A 27,418-nucleotide genomic window follows, 5' to 3' on the forward strand; every position below is an offset into this window, starting at 1 on the left:
ATCAAAATGTCATCCAGAAATACCAAAATAAATTTATCCAAGTAGTCATGGAGAACACTATTCATTAGGTTCATAAATGCAGCTGGGGCGTTGGTTACACCAAAACGAACTACAGTGATCTCATAATGCCCATATCTAGTCCTGAAAGTTGTCTTCAGAATGTCCTCCTCCTTAATTCTGAGTTGATGGTACCCTAACCGGAGGTCTATCTTTGAGAAAACTATTGCTCCTTTCATTTGGTCAAAAAGATACTCTATGTGAGGTAAGGGATACCTATTCTTTATGGTGACCTTGTTCAACATCCTATAGTTGATGCATAGTCTTAAGGTTCCATCCTTCTTCTTAACAAATAAGACTGGCACTCCCCATGGTGATACACTTGGCCTTATTAATCCCTTAGCTAAGAGTTCCTCTAATTGCATTTTGAGCTCTTGTAATTCAGTTGTGTTCATTCGGTAAGGTGCCCTTGATACTGGTTCAGCTCCTAGTAGTACTTTGATAGAAAAGACAAACTTCCTTTTAGGGGGTAAGCCGGGTAATTCTTCTGGAAAAACATCCTTGAATTCTTTTAAGAAAGGGGTATTTTCAAAGGTCAAGGTATTTTCCTCCTTCCCTTCATCAATTTCAACCATATAGATTAGGCCTCCTCTTCTCCTTTCCTTCTTTGATTGCATGGTTGAGATGGTTTCTATATTAATGGGTTTAAACTTTCCTTGGATTTTGACCTTTTTCCCCCCATCATCCAAACATTCAACAACTTTGTTATAGCAATCTGCATTAGCTTGATGGTCTGTTAACCAACTCATTCCAATAATTACATCATATAATCCTAGGGGTGCCACATAGACATCTACCCTTATTTCAAAATCGGGAAATTGTACCCTTGCCCTCGGCAAACACTTAGTCACTTCCCTGGTTGCCTTATCCCCATATTGAACCATCCATGATGACTAAATTTGATTAACTTTTAATGCATATTTGCTTACTAATTCAGGTCAGATGAAACATTCAGATGATCCAGTGTCAATTAGAATTGAAATTGGTTGTTCAAATAGTGTACCTATAGTTTTCATGGAAACATTCTGGTATCTTCCTCTTCGGTTCCTAACTGCTGCATGAATCCTTTGTTGGGGACCTTGTTGGGGTTGATTGGCCCTAATATTTCCTTGCATCCTAGGACACTCTCTAGCAAAATGGTTTCCCCCACACATGAAGCATCCACCTGGAGGACCCCTCCTACCTTGATTCCTAGGGGGATCATTCCTTGTTTCATTGGCCCTGGGTGGATAAGTTATCCTGTTTTGTTAGTCATTCCTATTATAGTTGCCTCTGTTATTATTGCCCCTATCATTATTATTATTTCCATTCCTTTGATATTGATTAGGAGGTGGCCTTCTTTCAGAAGAATTATTCCTTTGACCTTTGTTGAAATTAGTGTTCCCATTGAATTCCTGCTTCCTTTTAAATGAGTGGTTCCCATTATAGTTCAGCCCTGCTAGTGTTTGAATCTTCCTCTCTTGCCTTAGGGACTTTTCAAGTACTTCGTTCATGTTTTTGGGTCCATGCATGTCAACCTCTGCCCCTATGTTGGTATTTAACCCCAAATGAACTTCCTTGCTTGGCCTTCTTCATCTTTCTCGTACATAGGTACATACTTAAGCAATTTGGCAAACTTATCCCAATATTGTTGGACTGATAGGGGTCCTTGACATAGATTATGGAATTCTATCACCTTCTCATCAAATAACAATTGAGGGAGCCACCTTTCTCAGAAGTGGTGAACAAATTGATCCCATGTGGTCGTATCCCTGCTATACCCATTTTGCTCCTTCGTGTCGGTCTACCAACTAGCTACCTCCCCTGTGAGTTGGTAGGAACCCCATAAAGCCTTGGTTGTTCCGCTAAAATCTCTTAGTTCAAAATAATTTTTCATTTCATTTAACCAATTCTTAGCTCCTTCACCAATTTGCCTCCCATCAAACTTAGGAGGGGTGATTTTCTTTAAGTCCTTGGAGAGTTCCAATATGTTATTTTCCTTTGTATTACCCATCATATTCCCTTGATTGCTACCAGGGTTTCCATTTTTGGTACCAATTCTATTTTCAAAGTCATTCTGCCTTTCCCTAAGGTCATGCATTGATTGTTCCAAGAAGTTTATTTTATCTCTTTGTTCGGTTAGAAGGTTGATTATAGCTTCGACCCATCTTTGTTATTTCCTGGGTTGTGTCGATCCTCTTCATGGTCTTCCTGATGGTTTCCTTCATGGTTTTCCTCATGGTTTTCCTCATGGTTTTCTTCCCTTTGACTCCTAGTATGTCTTCCATTACCCCTTCCTCTTCCTCTTCCTCTTCCTTTTCCTCTTCCTCTAGCCATTCTAGGGTTTACCTGAAAGTTAAATTATGTAGTTAGTTCTTGGTTTAGGATTTTAAAATTTAATTTCTACCATTGTAGAACATTCCCTTAGTTGCATAAATTGAAGTGAGAAAAAGGCCTAGATTTGAACCTTTGCTCTGATACCACATGTAATAACCCACCATAATTAACTCAACAAAATTGACCATTCTTTTTTTTGTGTGTTTAATTTAATCATTGTGTTTGATTCAATCGCATACTCTAGGCATCCATCCAGGATGAGCATCTAACCATATGGGTTAGGCATTTGTCCATACGGGACATAAGATTTCATGTATCCAATACGGGATAGGCATCTACCCATAGGGGGTAGGCATCTATCCAATCGGGATAGGTGGTGCTCTGGCCAGAGACTTAGACTCATCGGGACCATTCGGATCCTGAGGCTCTCACTAAGTACTACACTCTTCTAATAGAAGTGCATCGAGGTCATCGTCCTTAAGAGTAATTAAATAACATAATACAAGCTTGAATTCCGCCTCGGAATTTAGCTTAAAGCCTCGGGAAGTCAAGCGAATCCATACGGGATTCCTTCCGAGTATGCATTGAATTACTTTTTTTTTCCATTTTAATTATCTTTCAAATTTGGATTCTTGCTCAATCCTTCCTTATCAAGCCTAGACCCCACCCACGAACGCCTGAGTACGAGGGACAACTTTGTCCCAAGACTACCTACATACCCGCTTCAGCACGGGATCAAGGCATAAAGTATGTAGTTCTATTTTCTACTCTATGGTTTGATGTAAACTGATTAGTGGGTACGCAACCCTTTCTAGGGTCAATGTCCCAGATAGTTTCTCTACGGTTTCTACCCACGGAGGTAGCGCTTAAGCAAAGGCTCAAGATGGCCTATTGCTTGTGGCCTAAAAACACTAGATCCTAATTCTTATCATAAGCGTCACCCTTGACCAATTGTCAATCGACAACAAAACTTTGAGATTAAATCAATTTCATAAAAGCATTTTACTCAACATCCCTATAGGGGTTTACTATAGTTTAACTCAGTGGATGAAAGATCGTTTAGAATTATCTTATTAAATTATCTATCCAAGGGGGATTACCCGCCCCTTGGATTTTAACTTCCAAGTGTCCCTTATTACTCCCCGATGATTTATAGGGGCGATGCCACAGACGTCATTGATGTATCTTTATTAGGTGTTAAGTGCAGTAGTTCAACACGACAACATTACCCGTAAGCATGACCCAGAGGCACTGTATATACCGAACGCTACTATGTTTTGGTTTCCATCTTCCTTTATTTAGTTTTCTAACTAAGAACTATGAAAACATCATACTTGAAAACAATTACTAATTGAACGTGTAAAATTGTAAAGCTCAATTAATTGAAATAACTACTTGATGAATTACATGGAATAAAAACCATAGCTAAAATTATTTATTATTCAAAACTTGAAATATAACTTGCATAATAATGACAATTAGGAAGCTTGCATTATAATAATTAAACGTGTAACTTGCATGGAGATGGAAATGCCAATAAATGTAATCAATGTAAGGAATTTGCATGAGGCGAAGGTAGTGTAAGTTACATGCAAGAATATCGCCTATAAAGTCACTAGTCAAAAATAGAATTTAGCTTCAAATCATATTGATATGAAATCAATTGCCAAAATGCTAACTAAGTGCCCCAATGGATCTTAAATGGATTGAACAACTCAATTTAAATAATTTAAAAATATAAAATTTACTTAAGATAAAATAATTATGAATTTACTACACATTAATCCTCGATATTTATAAATTTTTCCTAAGTTAAAATTTAATAACTTAAAATTTATTCTAAGAAAAGAATTTGACAATTCCTAAATTGAAATTTAAACATTTATATTTATATTTAACAATAAAATAAAATAAAAAATATATATATATAAAAAAGAAAAGATAGGCAGTTTTTTTTTTGTTTAAGGGATAGTGGGGAGTGGTGCCCACGGGCCCCCCCACCACTGTGGGTCTGCGGAAGTAGGCCCGCAGTGATGAGGGGACCCTGTGGTCCCCTCCACTACCCTGCGGCCACTGTCGTGATAGTGACCACAGGGGAAGTGGAGGGTACCACTTCCCCGACAGTTACAATAACTGCCTCCCCAATGCACTCCGCCCGATAACTTTCAAAACAGTTTTCAAGAACATGATGTTGCTAAAATATAATCACTTGCAACATTTAAAATATCTTATCATTTGAAATAAATTTAATATATATATATGGTTTACATTTCCAATTATTTAATGATATAAATGTAAACAAAAAGAGTATTTATTTATGAAAATAAGAACATGAATAAAATAGATAATCAACAATTGTTTTAGATTGATTTTACAGTAAACAGGAGGTTAGTATTTCCAGTATTTCATAGGGGGATAGAGAGTTTATTTCCAGTATTCACAGGGAGATAATTTATTCCAGTATTCACAGGAAGATTGTTTATTTCCAGTATTCACAGGAAGATTGTTTATTTCCAGTATTCACAGGGAGATTTTATTTAACTAATATTCACAGAGAGATCTATTTAACTAATAATCACAGAGAGATTTAAAATAATCACAGAGAGATTTAAAAATAATCACAGAGAGATTTAAAATAATCACAGAGAGATTTAAAAATAATCACAGAGAGATTTAAAATACTCACAGAGAGATTTAAAATAATCACAGAGAGATTTAAAAATAATCACAGAGAGATTAAAGAATGAGATTCAGATTTCCATTCGAAGAACTAGAGAAATGAATTAGAGGGAAGAAATAAAGACTCAAATCACATAGGGAAGAATTTTAATCTCAGAAAAAGAGATTTTAAACAAATAAAGGAATATGATTTTCTTTTTGCTAAAATCTTTGGAAAAAAACAAAAAGCAAGATCATGTGCATATTTTCTTAAGGGAAATAAAATAAATAAATAAACTATCTTTTACATGCACTATATGAAAGCATTATCATTATTATTTATCCCTAAATAAGAGGTTTACAATCTAATATAAAAAAATCTTTATATAAAGGAAGATCTATAATTATATTTTTGATATTACGAATTCCTCATAAGTGAATGTAAAAAAAAAAAAAGGAGAGAACCTGGTTTATCGAGCTTGATGTTGAATCCACTAGCTATCCTTATGATCCTTCCTTGCAACTTGAGAGAAATCCTTCAAACAACAACTTAAAATTCCTGCAACAAAAATGAGACTACCAAAGAAGATCTACTTCTAAAACTTGGGAAATTTCCTTCAAAACATAATCAGCCCCCTTCTTTGAAACTTGCATACAATTTTATAAGAAAATTTCCTCCATTCCACTATCTAGAAAATTTAATTAAAAAGGAGATTCTTTTCCAATATTGGACTCATGCAAATTGATTAAACTTAGTGGGGGAGTTACATGCAAGGTGGTGGAGATTCATCTAGAAGCTTCTTATTCTTCCTACAACATGTGCCATAATTGGGAGTGGAAAATAAATAAATAAATAAAAATAATTATATTCTCCAGGTGTGTGTGTGTGTATTCATTTTTTTTTATTCTTTTATAACATTCATTCAATCATTTTAAATAGCTTAACCAAAATATAATAGAATTGTACTTAAATCAAAAAGTGATAAAGGAGGGTTGTGACATCCTCCCCCCCTTAATTTGTGCATCATCCTGATGCACTTATTGAACGCATCCAAAAGAGTCCATAGTTCATGATTAAAACAAAAAAGGAAACAACTGTTGCATTTCCTTAGTATCTTCCCACGTGGCATTCTTTACATCATACTGGTCCCATTGTACTTTGCACTAATCAACCTCTCTATTGCGCAACTAGCACTGGCGCCTCTCCAAGATTTTGAATGGCTCTATCATTATTCCTCCCATTTCCTGGACCTATAAAGCATCCCAATTCAAAATGTGTTTCTCATCAAGTACATACTCTTTAAGAAGAGATACATGGAAGACATCATGGATTCAGCTCAACTGGGGAGGTGTTATGCCTAGCATATCTATTTCCCCATTTGGTTTCCTTGAGTCAAAATATGGCCCCCCTTTTTTTTCTTTCTTCTCTTTTTGGTGTCGACCTCGGAACTTCAGAATCCTGGAGTCCCAAGGTCCCTTTTATTTTTACCTCGGAACTCTGGAGTCCCGGAGCACCGAGGTTCTTTTTGGTTTTACCTCAGAACTCCGGAGTCCTAGAGTCCCGAGGTTTCTTTTTTGGTTTCGCCTCGGAACTCTGGAGTCCCGGAGTCCCGAGGTTCATATTGGGTTTCACCTTGGAACTCCGGAATCCCAGAGTCTCGAGGTTCCTTGTTGTTCTGACCTCGGAGCTCCGGAGTCCCGGAGTCCCGAGGTCTTGGGTCTTCCAACCTCAGAACTCCAGAGTCCCAGAGTCCCGAGGTTGCTTTTTTTTTCCTTCGTTCCACCTCGGAACTCCGGAGCCCCGCCGTCCCGGGGTCGTGTTTATGGTTTTCGTACGGAAGGGTTTTGGGAGGCTATATATATGAGATAATGAACTTTTTGAGTTCATTTGTGCATTCAAAATTTGTCCTCCCTAGCTCCAAGCCGCGAACCTCTGGACTCTCGCACTCTTTTTCTCAGCGTCCGTTTTATTTTTGATTCACCAGGTTGGTGAATTAGTTTTCTCTCCTTGTGTTTTTTTTGGTTTGATGTCTTTTCATGTTTTTGTCCTTTTTGTTCTTTCTGGTTTTTGTTGTTTATGGGCGTGCCCTAGAAATCCACCCCGGAGTTCCGGGTTTCTTGTTCCATCCCAACCCGGAACCCCAGATCCCCGGAGTTCTGGATTTTTCCTTCCATCCCACCCCGGATCCCCGAAGTTCCGAGTTTTGCCTTCCATCACACCCTAGAACCCCAGATCCCTAGAGTTCTGGGTTTTGCCTTCCATCCCACCCCAGATCCTCAAAGTTCCGGGTTTTGCCTTCCAAATATGGAGCCTGAAACCCCAAAGTTACGAGCCCTTTTCCTTTTTTGCTTACTCCGGGACCCCGGAACCCCGAAGTCCTGAAGTGGATCAAGAATTATGTTTAATATTGAGGACTAAAATTTGTGCTTTGCCTACAGGTTACAGTGGTTAGATGGACTCATCCGCCAACAAGAGAGGTAAAGAAATTGACGGACTTCCAGCCACCATGAAGTACCAATATCAAGGACAAGTTCATTTTTTGAAACTAGACGATCAAATTAGATGGGTCATGAACACCGAAGTGGGACACATAGAGATTGGGGATATTACAACCCAATTAGATAAACCTAACCTAGATGCTCTCCACTGAAGAATAAATAGGTCAGGTCTTGTGGAAGCTACTGTATTCCCAAAGTCCCTTCAAGCACCTGAGTTTATAATGACCATCGCTCCATTCTACAATCCAGAGACAAGAAAGTGTATGGATGCACATGGAAAAACTATTATTGACTTGTCACAGGATATGCTAGGGTTCATCTTCGGAATCCCGACTAGGGAAGAGGCATTCTTATTAATAGAAGAAGAGGCCTTGAAAACATGGAACGAGAAGGTGTCAGCTAGCAAAAGACACATGAATACCAACTAGTTGGAAGAGGAGAGGAAAACAGGGCTCAAGGCTACAGAGATCCTAAGGGCAGACTTCAAAGAGCCTCAAAGGGACTTGATCATCATGCTTAGCAGGGCCTTCGGCAAGCCTGACTACAAGCATTTCCACCCTTGGATGTTCTAATTTATGAGTACCATATTGATAGGAAAGCAATACTTTGATTGGCCGCAAATCCTTTCGGATAACATTTGTAAGTAGATGAAGGAGGTGCAGCACACCCAGAAATTCTTTTTCACATCCTATGTCATTTGGGTAGCTTCCAGAGCCGGAAAGTTTCCAGGCCTACAGGTAGAAGGTCAGCTAGGAGAGAAGGAGGGGCAGAAGAAGATATGGGAATATTATTCCCAGCTCACTCTAACAAATGCAAAGACACACTTTAAGAGGGTTAATGATGCTTTCATCTTCCCTATAATCATTAAGTTGACTGGAGACACAGGATATCGGATAAGCCCAGAAGCCATGGCTATCACCCAGGAGTGGGAGTGTTGGTTCATCCAAAACCCACGTTCCACTTACATCACAGTTAGTGGATTCATAGGGAATCCAATGTTGTTGCCTCGTTCTTGCAATGATAGGGTAATCCTACTGGAATATGTGAGACAAATTCTTGGTCTCCAATCACTGCTATCTTCTAAACATAAAACAGGTATTGACTTCTCAGTGTCCATTGGGTACTTCTCTTGTTCTAAAATACAAGTGGCAAAATTGGCCGAGCAAGAGCTTCAGGATTTGAACCTAAAAGAATATAATCATATTAGGGAATTTTATGATCCCTACAGGAAACTTAAGCAAGCTATGCCTAAGGAATATGAGGGGCATACGCCCAGCTTGGAAGACTTTTGGGCCAACTTGCAGGACAGTTTCGAAGTTAGGAAGAAGAATTACAACAGGTTGTCTATGCCCCAGGTTAAAGACTTTGGTATTGAGACTAACCTCCCTAAAGACCTGAGGGATGATGGAGAGTTACTCGATCCAATTTATAAAGAATCAGGGATAGAAAAGAGGCCCCTCTCCCTAGTGAAATGGTCTGCAAGCGAAGATACAGATATGGAGAAGGTCTCCCAAGTAGTCATCAATAGGACTAAGCAATGGTTAAGCTAGAGGGTCAGACCCAGTGCATCAAAAACAAAACAAAAAGAATGCACCTCAGGGGTGCCGCAGTCAAGAGGCCATAAAGAGTATGCTCGAATAATGAGGTCAGCTTCAAGACAGAATACCTCCACTAACCCAGGTGAGGAGGACAAGTCTCAGGAAAGAACTGAGGACTTGCTAAGGAAACTCAAAGAAAAGATGGAGTCTGAAATACTATAGAAAGTTGCAGACCTAGGGGTGACCGATGGCCTAAGCGTCATTCCACTTGCAAGAGTTCTCCCACCAAGGACTTCTATAGGCCACACTGGAGGAGAAGATACTCAAGAACAATAAGAGAACCCAAAAGCCACCAAGGAGGTACCTGCTCAGCCACCCTCCATAGGTACAACAAGTCCTTCAGGCATCGCTGCTCCCCCACCACCATTTGTTAATGTATCCATAGGGCAGCCCGGAGTGGAAGCTTTTACATCCACTATTGAAAAAGTGAAAATTAGAAACGTCGAGTCTAACTCTGACCAGGAGGAAGAGGATCTCGACCAACAATACCCTCTAGGTAGTGAGCAAGAAGGAGGTGAAGCAGAGGATATCCTGAATGAAAGGTTGATTCTAACTCCTCAAGACCAAGAAGACTTTCTTAAGGATATAGAATTTGGGAAAACAGAGATGGACCTAGGGAATGAAGAAATGGCATTCAATGAGGAAGTTAGTGGTAAGCTAGGAGAGTTACACAAACAACAAGATCTCCAAGCTAACTTAGCCCGCCAAATTTCATCATTCCAGGTTCTTGGCCAAATGGGAGCTGAAGCAGAGGAGCAAGTAGAGGAGCAGGCAGAGGTGCATGTAATAACTACTGAGATTGTATCACATCAAGGTGATAAAGCTGAGGATATACCACAATGGTTAGAGTTTACCTTTGAGAAGAAAAAGAGAAAAGCGGAGCTTCCCAAGGTTACTCTACAACAAGCAATCATTGAGGAACCACCAAAGATTAGGAAGTTGAAGACGGTTCACAACCTATCAAAAACTAGTTCCAGTGAAGTGATTGCAGATGTGGCGGTTCCATCGCAAGCCGAAGGACAAGCTTCTCCCAAATACCAAGTATCATAGGTAAACCTAGGTAAGCAAACCAAGTGGGGAGAGTTAGATACCTTGGAGCTAGCCACAAGCATTGTTAGAGGGCATGTGGAAAAGGAGCATAGTTCAAATGTAGAACTTAAAGCACAGCTTGGGCAGTATAAACATCTCTTGGTAGAAATGTGCAAACCTTTGGACTCCTGTAGGACAGATGACCTGCCTTCAACCTCATCCTTGCCAAAAGGAGATGTAAAGGCACTATTAGAGGTGAGACGAGTAGCTGTGGCCGCTAAGTCTTGGACTCAAATGAATGCTGCCAAAATTAGTTTGTTTTTACAGGACACGATGGAAATATACCGTAAAGTGGTACAGGCAGGTGGAGATTTGGCAGCTTGTTCCACACACTGGGAATGGAAGGAAAACACCTTTAATAAACAGCTCCGAATTTTGAAAAAGATACTAAAGTTAGGAGAGGACCTAATAATAAAAGAAGATCTCTTGGGAGGAGATAGTTGTGAGAATTTACATTCCTATATTTACATTTTGGAGATGAAGGTAGAGATGTATCAGCAATATGTCAAAGAGATGACTAATATTCGGGACCCTCTTCTCAGAGAGATTTTGTCATATGAAGATTTTGTAATGAATATACTAGGGCCTTTTGGCCTCGGAATGGCGGATACTAGAATAATTGACCAGCAGCAAGTTTTGAATCAATGGGATGCATATGAGGCACAAAACTTAGGACTTGCTACCCAGTTTGATGTTGCCCTTATGGATAGATACACACAGCTGATTACGCAGTGTCAGGAGGTGGCAGATACGGTAAAGGAATTAGAGGAACAAGGAGTACATGCAAAGGAGACTTTGAAGAAGTATAAATTTAGAATCAAGCATGTAGCTAATCCGCCAGTTCAAGCAGTTGCATGCATAATTGAAAATTATAAGGCATTTACCAAGAAATAAATAAAAAAAAGCTAGGCACACAATTGCTAAAGATAGCAAAGCTTTTTCTTGATTTTTTTAAACTGCTCTTCTTACTCAAAGTTCCAATTTTCAAAATCCTGCATGGTTATGAAAACATGGCTCACCCAGCATGGTCTTCATAATGCTCATACAGCGTCCATTTCGTAGTTGTTAAGTGGAGTGTCCAGGTAGAAACTTGCGAGTTAACTGTGACTCCTAATTTTTAGTTCTTAATTTAGGGTAGAATTATTTCCTAAACAATAGGGTGAAAAACTTCTATAAATTGAGAAGTTGATTTCATTTGTAAGGGTCCCCAAATTGATGATTTGTGGCCCACTTAGAGATTTTAGAGATTTTTGCAGATTGTTAAGAAGTTTGAGTTATTTTTGCTATACATTCATGGAGATTAATATGAAAAACAGCTTGTAAATTGCCTGATTTACATCTATATTCTACCAAATTGTTCTATGTAATTGGTAACGTCTATTATTTTGAGTTAGCAACGTGGTAATATTTTTGTCTATTATGATATGAACCATATTACGCATGTCAGTGGTGTATGGGAACTACTGTGATAGGCCATATTGTTGATGATTCTATGTCCACAAATTTGTGAAATTGATGATTTTTGTAGGTTTTATGGAAGTCTGTTGTTGAATGCTAACTTGGATAATATTTGATAATTGCTCAAATTGCAGGGAACTAATTGAATAGTTTATTGAGTTGACATCGTATTGATTTTTCATTGTTATTTTCTTGTTTCCCTTATGCTTCGCATTTTATTTCCCCAGAGAGTCTTAAATCATAAAATACAAAAAAAAAAGGAAGTACAATTGTTCGTAAATCAGTGAGATTTAGTTCCAACTAGCAGGCCCCTTTACAGGTATAACCACATCAGCCATTGAGTTATCCATCACCATCGAGACCCGACTATAGAGACCTTGGGGTAGTGAGTTCTTCCAAACCCATTACTTTTCAGGAGAGGTGGTGAGTGTTCCCATAAACTACCTGACTGTTGGTGGGTGTGTCAAAACACTCATCAACAGAAACTAGCGCTAGAAGGAGGGCCTAGGCTACACCCCTCATAAGTGAATCACATTTGGTATTTCTAGGTAATTGATGTATTAAGCTGGATCGTATATCATCTTTTTCTTCTGAGAGATTCCAGCGAGTCTTGAGGAGTGGTTCTTCATCGTCTGATTCAGTTGAATTAGGACCTGCCATCCTCACCAGTTCAGTCATCCATACCCAACATAAGAGACCAACTGATCCCCAGTCCTCAACCTATCGCTGCACCTTTCATAACTCAACATTCACCATTATTACCTTTGATGGCTTACTTCAACCAAGACACTACACCGCTAGGAACCATACCAAGGGGTATACATGACCTACCTAGAAACCCTGACAAATTTTGCAGCAAATTTTACTTTCTAGGCGGACGAACGGCTGATGAACATATTGAAGTATTCAAAGATGTGGTTGTTCGTAATCATATTGAACACCAAGATGTAGTATGTAGACTCTTCCCATATTCACTTGGGGAGAATGAATACAATTGGTACTTAACCCTACCTACAAACTCCATCATAGGTTGGGATCTTTTGGAGAAGGCCTTCATTGATCAATTCCGAGTGTACATAGACCCCAGGTCATTATACCATCAGTTCGCTTCTCTTAAGAAATTGCCAAATGAGCCATTAATGAATTTTAATACTAACTTCCAAAGGGCATTCAAGAGGTTGTAGGCCCATTACCAGGTAGCACCTAATGTAGCCATCGACTCATATCTGAGAGCTATTGACCCTTGGACTGCTATGTTCATTAAAAAGAGTGTTCCTCAAGATCAAAGGGATACTTTAGTGAAAGTCTTCACATTAGCAATTAGCTGAACTAGGAGTTGAATCAAACCCCACGAGGGATCGGATAAAATTTAACCACAAGGGTGAATCAAGGAAATTACAATCAACTCCCAGGTATACCCTCATCTTTACCTGTCGGTGCCCCAACAATGAACCCCATCCCAATTTATGCACCCCAACCTTAGGCAAGTCAATAATTCGCAACTCAAGCATCGACTTGGCAAAATGGTACCAATAACATTCCCACTCAAACGTAGTACGCTGGTCAACCGCAAGCCGAAAATCAACAATTTGACAATATGCATTCGACAAACCAACTTCCAACTACGGTGCCTAAGAATCAAGGATCCCATATATCTGCTGAAGTAGAGGCCTTGAAGAAAATGATCTCGTAGGTTACTTCAGACTTGAGCCAGCTAAAGCTGAATCCACCAGGAGGGTATAATCAATCTCAATCATATAATAATCAATGAAACTACAATAACCAGAACCAAAATCAAAGGTACAATAATAAACCTTATAATAGGCAATGGAATATGGGTCCGAATAACGGTGGGGTGAACCATGACCACCCGGATGCACGGGATAACCCAAACCACACACAAAGTGTTAACCTTGCTGATATGAATCTACTAACAAATTGGTGTAGGTTGCATGACACGGCTTCCCATTCTGAGGTTAATTGTGCACAGTTCGAGAAAATCATAAGAATTGCTCAAGCTGACTCTCAGCCCAAAGATTGTTCCAATGATGAACCAAATAAGGTTAATACTGCTATGTTGGTTGATACTTTCCTATGTAAAGAGTTTCAAGCTGAAGCCGATGGTGAACCATGCGTATACGATGCTCAGGCCTTTCAGACCAGGAACAACTATAATCTTATAAGTCAAGGCAAGGCTCTGTTAATAGAGCCACCTCCCCTGACGGGCAGGTTTGTACCCCCGGACGCTAATGCGAGCAACAATCCTCGTCCACCTCCATCTTTCCAAGGAATGTGCCCTAAACAAGTTCAGGTGCAAGATTATGTTCTGAAAGGATCATTTGATGTTACTAAAGAGATGGAAAGGACTGCCACTACTATGTCCTTAATGGAAGTATTGAGATATTGCCCTGAACAGAAGAAGGCTCTCCTTAGGAAGTTGGAGATGTTAGAATCACAGAGTAATGAGGTTAAGATGGCAGATTTTAATGAAGTTAACACTAACGTTAGTAATGATGCAATAGAAAATCCACCATTTTTACTAAGTTTGAAGATTTGTGGCAAGAATTTACATAACTGTTTGGTGGACTCGGGAGCTTCAGGAAACATGATGCCTTACTCTATATGCCAACAACTTGGACTTCAACCAGTACGTGCAAATAGTAAGGTAGTACAATTAGACAAAACAGAGGTTAATATCATTGGGGAATTGAAAGATATATATATCCAGTTAGGCACTGATCCTCGAATATCTCATTATATTGACATTCAAGTGGTGGATATTCCAGAAGTATATGGAATGCTTCTCAGTAGAGATTGGTCCAAGACATTGGGAGGATATTTCTCAACTTGTTTTACGTATTTATGGCTTCCTTGGAAAGGGGTGAGCAACCATATCTGAATTGATAGTGAGCCTAAATTGAAGAAATTGGTCACGGATTATGGTGCTCTTAATGAAGTGGCATTTGCTGAGGTAAGCCCAGGGGTTTACAGAGTCAATGAGATTCTTACTTTTTATGCACCAACCCCGCTTCAACCATCTCCAGCCGACAAGACCGCATATAGAGGGCGGGTCAAAGAGTTCGTTACAGTAGTACAATAAGGAATGTGCGTATTAGGAAATACTATGAAGATACAAGAGTTGCTACTACCAAAGTGGTGTCAGATACACCATGAGGAACACTCAAAAGTTTCATGCATCCCATGTCAAAATGAGATCACAAAGTTAATGAATCTGGTTCCGTTAGAAGAAGATGGTCATACCAATAATATGGGGGAAGTTCAAGGTGTCGGATTAGAGTCTCAGACAATCAAGCCCGTAGACAAGATTACCATACCTAAAGAGTACAACCACGAGGTTCTTGCAGTTAAGGTTGTTAGAAAGGAAGAAGGAGATGTTCCTCTGGAGCTTAAGAAGGAAGAAACACAATCCAAATTTCAACCTCAATCTGAACAAAAGGTTGTTTCAAATATAATTGAAGAGCTTATACAACCAGGGATTGAAAAAATTCAATTCTCACAAAGTCTTTAGCTTGAGGAGCAACAATCCTCTCTGAGATCTAACCTCAGCATTGACCCAAAGGTGAAAAATACGAAGAAACCAAAAGATGAAATATGGTTTTTGAAGTTTGATGGGTCAAGATCCAAACAAGGTAGCAGAGCAAGTGTAGAGTTAACCAACCCAAAAGGGAAAACCCTTTTAGCTTCTTATCGACTTCAATTCCCTTGTACTAATAACGTAACGGAGTATGAAGCTTTAATTAGAGGATTACTTTTCGCTCATAAGAAATGAGCAAAGTGTTTAAAGGTGCAAGGAGATTCAGAGTTGGTGGTTAAACAAGTGTGAAGCCAATACGCATGCCATGACAAGAGGTTAGCAGCATATTGGAATAGAGTGTGGGATCTGATTGAAGATTTCGAGGCTTTTGACATTCAACTGGTACCTAGGAAAGTAAATGGAATACCCGATGCGTTGGCTGTAATTGCTAGTACATTAGAACCAATAAGCCAATCCCCTTTAAAGAATTTTTCGGTGGAATTAATCTCTACACCTGCGGTGCCTGATAATATCAAACATTTCCAAGTTTTCCTAGACGATGCCCATATCTTAGCTTTTCTTGCCAATTTGGGGGCTTTTGAAGATCAAATTATTGATGAGGAAGATAAATTGGATGATTTCAATAACGAAGGTAACGTGGATATTTTGGATTTGCCAACCAATGTTATTCCTAAAGGGATGGTCACCTTGGAGATACTTTTTGATTCAAACCCAAGAGTAAAAGAGAGATTAACAACCAACTCGGATGCTGGAAAATATGAGCCTCATAATATTGGTCCTGAAGGACAAGAGAAAATTGTTTATATTGGGAAGATTTGCACTCAAGGTGAAAGAGAAAAGCTGATACAGATCTTGAAAGAATTCATCGATGTAATAGCATGGGGGTATGAAGATTTAAAGACATTCGATACAATGATTATCACTCATGTGATTCCCCTAAAGCCAAACATAAAACCCTTCAGGCAAAAAAAACATCCTATCAATGCACTGATAGAACCTTTGATCTTCAAGGAAGTGCAAAAGTTACTTTCCGCTAAGATAATTTTTCCAGTACGACATTCTACTTGGGTTGCTAATTTGGTACCGGTATGGAAAAAGAATGGAGAAATATGGCTTTGCGTGGATTTTTGCAATCTCAACAAAGCTTCTGAGAAAGATAATCACCCACTTCGTTCTTTGGATGAAGTATTACAAATTGTGAATGGTTCACAAATGATGTCATTTTTAGACGATTATTCAGGATATAACCAAGTGCTGGTAAATTATGAAGATCGTATGAAGATGACATTTACAACGAAGTGGGGAACATATGCGTATAAAAGAATGCCATTTGGATTGATTAATGCTGGGGCAACCTTCCAGCGAGCAATGGACACAGCATTCAAAGAACTAATTGGAAAATGCATTATTATTTACATGGATGATTTAATGATATTTTCTAAGATCAGAGAAGATCACCCAAACCACCTCATAAAGGTGTTAGAGAGGTGTAGGAGATATGGGATTTCCCTTAATCCCAAGAAATGTGTGTTTGGAGTGGCTGAAGGAAAGTTACTCGGCCACGTAATTTCTGAGAGGGGGATCTCTATAGACCCAGATCGGGTAGAAGCATTATTAAAAATACAAATGCCCGGTAGTAAAAAAGAGATGAGATCTTTCTTCAGAAAGATCAATTTTGTAAGAAAATTCATTACTGGGTTTGCAGAAATAGTCAAGTGTTTGAATGAAATGATGAAGAAGGATGCTAAGGTTGAATGGACAACTGAAGCAAAAGAGGCTTTCGTCCAGATCAAGAAATCCATCGCCGAAGCCCCTGTACTAACTAGCCCAGATTACACACTGACGTTTTACATATATTCTTTTGCTTCACTACACTCAGGAGAAGTTGTTTTGACGCAGAGGCAAGTAGGAGATGAGAAGCCTATTGTATTTATGAGTTCTCCTTTCAAAAGAACTAAGATCAGATATTCTGCTCTTGAAAAAAAGGCATTTGCATTAGTAAGAGGGGTAAAGAAGTTTAGACATTACATCCTGAGGAGTAAAATTTATGTGATCGTTCCTGACCAAGCAGTAAAGTCACTACTCATGCAGTCTGAACTTGGAGAATGATGAGGGAAATGGATGGCGATATTACAAGAATTTGACTTAGAGATGCATCCAATGAAATTAGTCTGAGGCCAAGGATTATCTCAGGCCATGGTGACCGACATCCCTCAAATCTAGTGCCAACAATATACATTGAAGTCATTCACTCGGGACCCTTGGTACACAGATTTGGTATTTGTATTATTGAATAATAGGTGTCTTGAGGGATTGACAACTACACAAAGATGAGCATTAAGACTCAAGAGTGCTAATTATATGATCAAGGATTTAGCACTCTACAGAAAAAATTATGAGGGTATTTACCTTCGGTGTCTTGATCACCAAGAAGCTCACAATATGATTGAGGAATTTCATGAGAAATATGGTACAGGTCATGGGTCAGCTGATGCCACTGCACATCAAATTTTGAAGGCTAGATATTATTGGCCTAGCATATTTAAGGATACTCATGAACATGTCCGACATTGCCATACGTGTCAACCTGCAGCCTCCAGAGAAAGAAATCCTGCTATGCCTCTCCAACTAGTGTTTGAGGTAAGACCTTTTGCTCAATGGGCTTTGGATTTTGTAGGAGTTATTAACCCTAATTCATCTACAGGTCATAAGTTTATTCTTACAGCAATAGATTATCGTACCCGGTGGACGAAAGCCATAGCCTACCGCAATACTACTGCTGAGGTAGTCCTGAAATTTATTGAAGAGCATATCATCACCAAGTTTGGTATGTCATTCGCTCTGGTATGTGATAATGGTCCTGCTTTTACTTCTGCATAGTTGATGCAATGGTCATACCAATATAAAGTGATATTGAAAATTTCATCCAACTATTACCCGCAAGGAAAGGGGGTAGCTGAATCCACAAACAAGAACATCCTAGATGTCATCAAGAAGCTACTCAAGAAAAATCCCAGGGATTGGCATAATCAATTAAGATATGCCTTGTGGGCTGATCGAACAAGAATAAAAACCACCCTGGGAACTTCTCCATACTACCTTGTTTATGGCCAGACCCCTATTTTCCCAATTAACTTGCAAATATCGGTCCTCCAATTAATGAAAGAACTTGATATTGAGGATTAGGTAGAGGTTCGCCTCTTAAAATTGTTAAGACTTGATGAAAAAAGAATTAATACGCTACAACACTTTGCCAAGCACCAAGCTGTTGTTAAGCGATGGTTTGATAAAAGACCTAAGGTGAAAGATTTTCGGATCTCTGACCTAGTCTTGTTATGGGACAAGGCCAAGGAAAAGAAAGGTGATCATCACAAGTTTGAAAGGTTGTGTTTAGGTCCTTACCAAATAGCTGAAATTCTAAGCGAGAACACTTTTAGGTTGAGCTCATTGACTGGAGAACTAGTACCATTGCCTGTCAATGGTCAGTTCCTTAAGCACTACTTTGATTAAATCCTTAATAAAGCTTGACCTGTTGTATATAGTAGTTAGTTGTTTTTCTTTTTTGTGCTTCGTTGGGCCTCGTTGTGTGTTTTCCCTTTTTGTTTTTGTTTTCTTTGCTTGTTTGTTCTTTTGTTTGTTGAGTCAGGGTATATGTTTTGTTCTTGAAGATTTTGAAGGGAAGTAGGTATCCTTTGTATAACATCTTGCCAAATTCTAAGAGACTTCGACTCTCTGCTATTTATATTTTCATTGTCATTTGGTTGAGTTTGAAACCTATGTCTATACTTGTTCAAAGTGGTATATAATCGTTTAATTATGATACAAGTTTTTGACTTTCAATTTGGAAAAGGCAAGCTTGATAAACTCAGCACTAATGTCACATTAAGATACATCAGAAAGGTTTTGTGAGATAACAGATAAACTAGGTCTCAAGTGAAAAATCTGAAGTCAAGGCGTTTCATGTTATCCATCGTGGCTTCCAACCTAGTCATCAAACTTCAATGTTTGGAAGTTGCTTAAGAGATTATTGAAGAAAGAAGTCATTCTCTATATCCTATAAATCTCTATCAAAAAAGAGAGAAGAAAAGAAATAATAAGATAAATGATCTTCTTAAGCAACTCAAATGGGTGTTTCAAGTAACCTCCACCAGGGCTATGGACGCCTGGCTGGCAGTGGAGCACTGCTTGACGGAGGCCAGAGGTATCTCTGTCGGGGCTATAGACGCTTGGCTAGCAGCAGAGCTATGCCCAGGATAACCTTGCACGAAATATGATTAAAGACTTCACCTATGTCACTTGCACCTAGTTTCCTCTGCCTATCTACATTATTGAAATGATGGAGTAATAAACCATACACACACACTTAAGAGTTGATCATGTCTATTTCTCATCTTGGTTGTTTGTTCAAATCACTTATTCATCTTAAAATTCTTATACATCCTTTTGAGTGATAATAGCCTTTTGTATCGGGTTAACCAGAGATTCTAAAATTCTAAATTGCCTATAGTCATTTTTCCCAGATAGTCACCATTTGTTATGCCTAGCATATCTATTTCCCCATTTGGTTTCCTTGAGTCAAAATATGGCCCCCCTTTTTTTTCTTTCTTCTCTTTTTGGTGTCGACCTCGGAACTCCAGAATCTCAAAGTCCCAAGGTCCCTTTTGTTTTTACCTCGGAACTCCGGAGTCCCGGAGCCCCGAGGTTCTTTTTGGTTTTGCCTTGGAACTTCAGAGTCTCAGAGTCCCAAGGTTTCTTTTTTGGTTTCACCTCGGAACTCCAGAGTCCCGAGGTTCATTTTGGGTTTCGCCTCGAAACTCTAGAATCTCGGAGTCTCAAGGTTCCTTGTTCTTCTAACCTTGGAGCTCCGAAGTCCCAGAGTCCCGAGGGCTTGGGTCTTTCAACCTCGGAACTCTTGAGTCCCGAAGTCCCGAGGTTGCTTTGTTTTTCCTTCGTTCCACCTCGGAACTCCGGAGCCCCGGAGTCCCGAGCTCATGTTTATGGTTTTCATACGGAAGGGTTTTGGGAGGCTATATATATGAGATAATGAACTTTTTGAGTTCATTTGTGCATTCAGAGTTTCTCCTCCCTAGCTCCAAGTCGCGAACCTCCAGACTCCCGCACTCTTTTTCACGGCATCGTTTTGATTTTTGATTCACCAGGTTGGTGAATTAGTTTTCTCTCCTTGTGTTTTTCTTAGTTTCATGAATTTTCATGTTTTTGTCTTTTTTGTTCTTTTTGGTTTTTTTTGTTTATGGGTGTGCCCTAGCAATCCACCCCGGAACCCCAGATCCCCGGACTTCCGGATTTCTTGTTCCATCCCAACCCGGAACCCCGGATCCCCGGAGTTCTGGGTTTTGCCTTCCATCCCACCCTGGAACCTCGGATCCCTGGAGTTCCAGGTTTTACCTTCCAAATCTGGAGCTCGGAACCCCAGAACCCTAGAGTTACGAGCCCTTTTCCTTTTTTGCTTGCTCCGGGACCCCGGAACCCTGAAGTCCTGAAGTGGATCAAGAATTATGTTTAATATTAAGGACTAAAATTTATGCTTTGCCTATAGGTTACAGTGGTTAGATGGACTCATCCGTCAAAAAAAGAGGTAAAGAAATTGACAGACTTCCAGCCACCATGAAGTACCAATATCAAGGACAGGTTCATGTTTCAAAACTAGACGATTAAATTAGATGGGTCACGGACACCGAAGTGGGACACATAGAGATTGGGGATATTGCAACCCAATTAGATAAACCTAACCTAGATTCTCTCCACTCAAGAAAAAGGAGGTTGGGTCTTGTGGAAGCTACTGTATTCTCGTAGTCCCTTCAAGCACCTGAGTTTATAATGACCATCGCTCCATTCTACAATCCAGAGACAAGAAAGTGTATGGATGCACATGGAAAAACTGTTATTGACTTGTCACCGGATATGCTAGGGTTCATCTTCGGAATCCCGACTAGGGAAGAGGCATTCTTATTAAGAGAAGAAGAGGCCTTGAAAACATGGAACGAGAAGGTGGCAGCTAGCAAAAGACACATGAATACCAACTAGTTGGAAGAGGAGAGGAAAATAGGGCTCAAGGCTACAGAGATCCTGAGGGTAGACTTCAAAGAGCCTCAGAGGGACTTGATCATCATGCTTAGCAGGGCCTTCGACAAGCCTGACTACAAGCATTTCCACCCTTGGATGTTCTAATTTATGAGTACCATATTGATAGGAAAGCAATACTTTGATTGGCCGCAAATCCTTTCGGATAAAATTTGTAAGCAGATGAAGGAGGTGCAGCACACCCAGAAATTCTTTTTCACATCCTATGTCATTTGGGTAGCTGCCAGAGCCAAAAAGTTTCCAGGCCTACAGGTAGAAGGGCAGCTAGGAGAGAAGGAGGGGCAGAAGAAGATATGGGAATATTATTCCTAGCTCAATTTAACAAATGCAAAGACACACTTTAAGAGGGTTAATGATGCTTTCATCTTCCCCATAATCATTAAGTTGACTAGAGATGCTAGATATCGAATAAGCCCATAAGCCATGGCTATCATCCGGAAGTGGGAGTGTTGGTTCATCCAAAACCCACGTCCCACTTACATCAGAGTTAGTGGATTCACAGGGAATCCAATGTTGCTGCCTCGATATAGCAACGATAGGGTAATCTTGCTGGGATATGTGAGACAACTTCTTGGTCTCCAATCACTGCTATCTTCTAAACATAAAATAGGTATTGACTTCTCGGTGTCCATTGGGTACTTCACTTGTTCTAAAATACAAGTGGCAAAATTGGTCGAGCAAGAGCTTTAGGATTTGAACCTAAAAGAATATAATCATATTAGGGAATTTTATGATCCCTACGGGAAACTTAAGCAAGCTATGCCTAAGGAATATGAGGGGCATAGGCCCATCTTGGAAGACTTTTGGGCCAACTTGCAGGACAGTTTTGAAGTTAGGGAGAAGAATTACAACAGGTTGTCTGTGCCCCAGGTTAAAGACTTTGGTATTGAGACTAACCTCCCTAAAGACCTGAGGGATGATGGAGAGTTACTCGATCCAATTTATAAAGAATCAGGGATAGACAAGAGGCCCCTCTCCCTAGTGAAATGGTCTGCAAGCGAAGATACAGATATGGAGAAGCTCTCCCAAGTAGTCATCAATAGGACTAAGCAATGGTTAAGCCAGAGTGTTAGACCCAATGCATCAAAAACAAAACAAAAAGAATGCACCTCAGGGGTGTCACGATCAAGAGGCCATAAAGAGTATGCTCAAAAAATGAGGTCAGCTTCAAGACAGAATACCTCCACTGACCCAGGTGAGGAGGACAAGTCTCAGGAAAGAACTGAGGACTTGCTAAAGAAACTCAAAGAAAAGATGAAGGAGTCTGAAATACTAAAGAAGGCTGCAGACCTAGAGGTGACCGATGGCCTAGGCATCGTTCCACTTGCTAGAGTTCTCCCACCAAGGACTGCTATAGGCCACACTGGAGGAGAAGATACTTGAGAAAAAGAAGAGAACCCAAAAGCCACCAAGGAGGTGCCTACTCAGCCACCCTCCATAGGTACAACAAGTCCTTCAGGCACCGATGCTCCCCCACCATCATTTGTTAATGTATCCACAGGGCAGCCCGGAGTGCAAGCTTTTACATCCACTATTGAAAAAGTGAAAATTAGAAACATCGAGTCTGACTCTGACCAGGAGGAAGAGGATCTCGACCAACAATACCCTCTAGGTAGTGAGCAAGAAGGAGGTGAAGCAGAGGATATCCTGAATGAAAGGTTGATTCTAACTCCTCAAGACCAAGAAGACTTTCTTAAGGATATAGAATTCGGGCAAACAGAGATGGTCCTAGGGAATGAAGAAATGGCATTCAATGAGGAAGTTAGTGGTAAGATGGAGAGTTACACAAACAACAAGCTCTCCAAGCTAACTTAGCCCACCAAATTTCATCATTCCAGGTTCCTGGCCAAATGGGAGCTGAAGCAGAGGAGCAAGTAGAGGAGCAGGCAGAGGTGCATGTAAAAACTGTTGAGATTGTATTACATCAAGGTAAATAAGCTGAGGATATACCACAATGGTTAGAGTTTACCTTTGAGAAGAAAAAGAGAAAAGCAGAGCTTCCTAAGGTTACTCTACAACAAGCAATCACTGAGGAACCACCAAAGATTAAGAAGTTGAAGACGATTCACCACCTGTCGAAAACTAGTTCCGGTGAAGTGATTGCAGATGTGGCGGTTCCATCGCAAGCTGAATGACAAGCTTCTCCCAAATACCAAGTATCAGAGGTAAACCTAGGTAAGCAGACCAAGTGGGGAGATTTAGATACCTTGGATCTAGCCACAAGCATTGTCAGAGGGCGCGTGGAAAAGGAGCATAGTTCAAATGTAGAACTTAAAGTGCAGCTTGGGTAGTATAAACATCTCTTGGTAGAAATGTGCAAACCTTTGGACTCCTGTAGGATAGATGACCTGCCTTCAACCTCATCCTTGCCAAAAAGAGATGTAAAGGCACTATTAGAGGTGAGACGAGTAGCTGCGGCCGCTAAGTCTTGGACTCAAATGAATGCTGCCAAAATTAGGTTGTTTTTATAGGACACGATGGAAATATACCGTAAAGCAGTATAGGCAGGTGGAGATTTGGCAACCTGTTCCACACACTGGGAACGGAAGGAAAACACCTTTAATAAACAGCTCTGAATTTTGAAAAAGATACTAAAGTTAGGAGGGGACCTAATAGTAAAAGATCTCTTGGGAGGAGATAGTTGTGAGAATTTACATTCCTATATTTACATTTTGGAGATGAAGGTAGAGATGTATCAGCAATATGTCAAAGAGATGACTAATATTCGAGACCCTCTTCTCAGAGAGATTTTGTCATATGAAGATTTTGTAATGAATATACTAGGGCCTTTTGGCCTCGGAATGGCGGATACGGGAATAATGGACCAGCAGCAAGTTTTGAATCAATGGGATTCATATGAGGCACAAAACTTAGGACCTACTGCCCAGTTCAATGCTGCCCTTATCGATAAATACACATAGCTGATTACTCAGTGTCAGGAGGTGGCGGATACCGTAAAGGAATTAGAGGAACAAGGAGTACATGTAGAGGAGACTTTGAAGAAATATAAATTTAGAATTAAGCATGTAGCTAATCCGCCAGTTCAAGCAGTTGCATGCATAATTGAAAATTATAAGGCATTTACCAAGAAATAAAAAAAAAAAAAGCTAGGCACACAATTGCTAAAGATAGCAAAGCTTTTTCTTGATTTTTTTAAACTGCCCTTCTTACTCAAAGTTCCAATTTTCAAAATCCTGCATGGTTATGAAAACGTGGCTCACCCAACATGGTCTTCATAGTGCTCATGCAGCGTCCATTTCATAGTTGTTAAGTGGACTGTCCAGGCAGAAACTTGCAAGTTAATTGCGACTCATAATTTTTAGTTCTTAATTTAGGGTAGAATTATTTCCTAAACAATAGGGTGAAAAACTTCTATAAATTGAGAAGTTGAATTCATTTGTAAGGGTCCCAAATTAATGATTTGTGGCCCACTTAGAGATTTTAGAGATTTTTGCAGATTGTTAAGAAGTTTGAGTTATTTTTGCTATACATTCATGGAGATTAATATGAAAAGCAACTTGTAAATTGCCTGATTTACATCTATATTCTACCAAATTGTTATGTGTAACTAGTAACGTCTATTATTTTGAGTTAGCAATGTGGTAATCTTTTTGTCTATTATGATATGAACCATATTGCGCACGTTAGTGGTGTATGGGAATTACTGTGATAAGCCATATTGTTGATGATTCTATGTCCACAAATTTGTGAAATTGATGATTTTTGCAAGTTTTATGGAAGTCCGTTGTTGAATGCTAACTTGGATAATATTTGATAATTGCTCAAATTGCAGGGAACTAATTGAATAGTTTATTGAGTTGAAATCATATTGATTTTTCATTGTTATTTTCTTAATTCCCTTACACTTCGTATTTTATTTCTCTAGAGAGTCTTAAATCATAAAATACAAAAAAAAAAAAAGTACAATTGTTCGTAAATTAGCGAGATTTAGTTCCAACCAGCAGGCCCCTTTACAGGTATAACCACATCAGCCATTGAGTTATCCATCACCATAGAGACCCGACTACAGAGACCTTGGGATAGTGAGTTCTTCCGAACCCATTACTTTTTAGGAGAGGTGGTGAGTGTTCGCATAAACTACCTGACTGTTGGTGGTGTGTCAAAACGCTCGTCAACAGGAGGTAAGGCCAACCTGTATGCAACTAGATTAATCCTTCCCAAAATTTTGAAAGGCCCAATATAATGAGGTGCAAGCTTAGTCTTTTTCCCAAATCTTATGGAACTCTTGTGTGGCCTAACCCTTCGGAAGACTTTCTCTCCCACCTCAAACTCCCTTGGTGTCCTATTTTTGTCCGCATAACTTTTCTGCCTATCTGAGGCTTCCTTTAATCTCTGTCTAATTTCCTTAGTTTTCCTTTCCATTTCCTTCAACATATCTGGTCCAATAATTATTCTATCTTCAAGACTATCTCAACTCAAAGGTGTTCGACATGGTCTACCATACAATGCTTCGAAAGGTGTCATTCCCAAAGATGTTTGGTATGTATTATTGTAAGCAAACTCTACCAGAGGTAGATACTCTTCCCATTTCTTCTGTTGGTCCATGCAATACATGCGAAGTAGGCCTTCCATAATCTGATTTGTCCTTTCTATCTGACTGTCGTTTTCAGGATGGTATGCAGTGCTAAAATTTAGTTGAGTTCCCAAAGCTGATTAAAGAGTTTTCCAAAACCTTGAAGTGAATCTAGCATCTCTATCCGATATGATTTTCTCTGGTATTCCATGCAACCTAAATATTTCCTTAACAAAGTGCCTAGCTGAGGTAGGTGCATCATCCGTCAGATTCCCTGGTATAAAGTGTGCCACCTTAGTGAATTTGTCAATTACCACCATTATTGCATCATGCCTAGAAGGTGACATGGGTAACCCTTGCACAAAATTCATGCTAATAACTTGCCACTTGTGTTGAGGTACATCGTGCAATTGTAACAATCCAGCTGGATGTCTATGTTATGCCTTTACTCTTTGACACTCCAATCATTTAGCCACATACTTGACTATGTCATTCTTCATCCCTTGCCAAAAGTATAACTTCTTTAGATCTGCATAAAGTTTGTTAACTCTTGGGTGCCTTGAATAAGGGCATTGTGAGCCTCCGACAAGACTACTTCCCTTAAGTTCCCTGAATTAGGAATATAGATTCTATTATTGAATCTGAGCAATCCATCTTCATCTAGTGTATACCCTTCAATCTTAGGATCGGTTGGATCGTGTTCTAATGTCAGTTTGACTTGCTCATACCATGGGTTATGTTCCTACTCATCCATCACTTGGCTTTTGAAAGAAGTTTTGAAAGTTGCTATAGTCATCAAGTGTCTCCTCCTACTTAAGGCATCTGCCACCCTATTTTCCTTCCCCTTAGTATATTCAATTTCAAAATCATATTCAATTAGAAACTTTAACCACCTTCTTTGTCTGGCATTTAAGTGGAGTTGTGTAAAGATGTACTTTAGTCCTTGGTTATCTGACTTTAACTCAAAGGGCTTCCCTAGTAAGAAGTTTCTCTATTTTTGTAGGGCATGCACAATTGTTGCCAACTCTAAGTTGTGGGGTGCACAATTAACTTCATGAGTCTTTAGCTTTCTGGATTTGTAAGCTACTACCCCTTCATCTTGGACAAGTACTCCTCCTAAACCTTCAATAGAAGCATCAGTTATGACTATGAAGTGTCCATTCGGATCTGGTACTTTTAGAATGGGTGCTAACGTTAGTTTCCCTTTCACAATTTTGCCTTATGTTGAGATAAACAAAAAAAAAATTGATGAGATTCTCAGGAAATTAATATTCACAGAGAGAGAGATTTCTGAAAAAAGAAATAGATAACAAGATAATATTTTCCACAGGGATTTTATACAACAAATTTGAGAAGAATTCATATTTGAAATACTATATCACATAGCGAGATTTCTTAATACAAATGATTATATGCATAGAGAAATAAATTATTTATAGAGAAAAGAATTTGAGTTTTTCAAAAAAAAAATAGAGATGTTGAAAAGCATGATTTTTTCCCAAATTCAAGATTTTCTCTAGATTTAAAAAAAAAAACAGAAAAAGTAGAATC

Source organism: Cryptomeria japonica, chromosome 10 (genome assembly GCF_030272615.1).
Source record: "Cryptomeria japonica chromosome 10, Sugi_1.0, whole genome shotgun sequence".
In the NCBI taxonomy this organism is placed as follows: domain Eukaryota; kingdom Viridiplantae; phylum Streptophyta; class Pinopsida; order Cupressales; family Cupressaceae; genus Cryptomeria; species Cryptomeria japonica.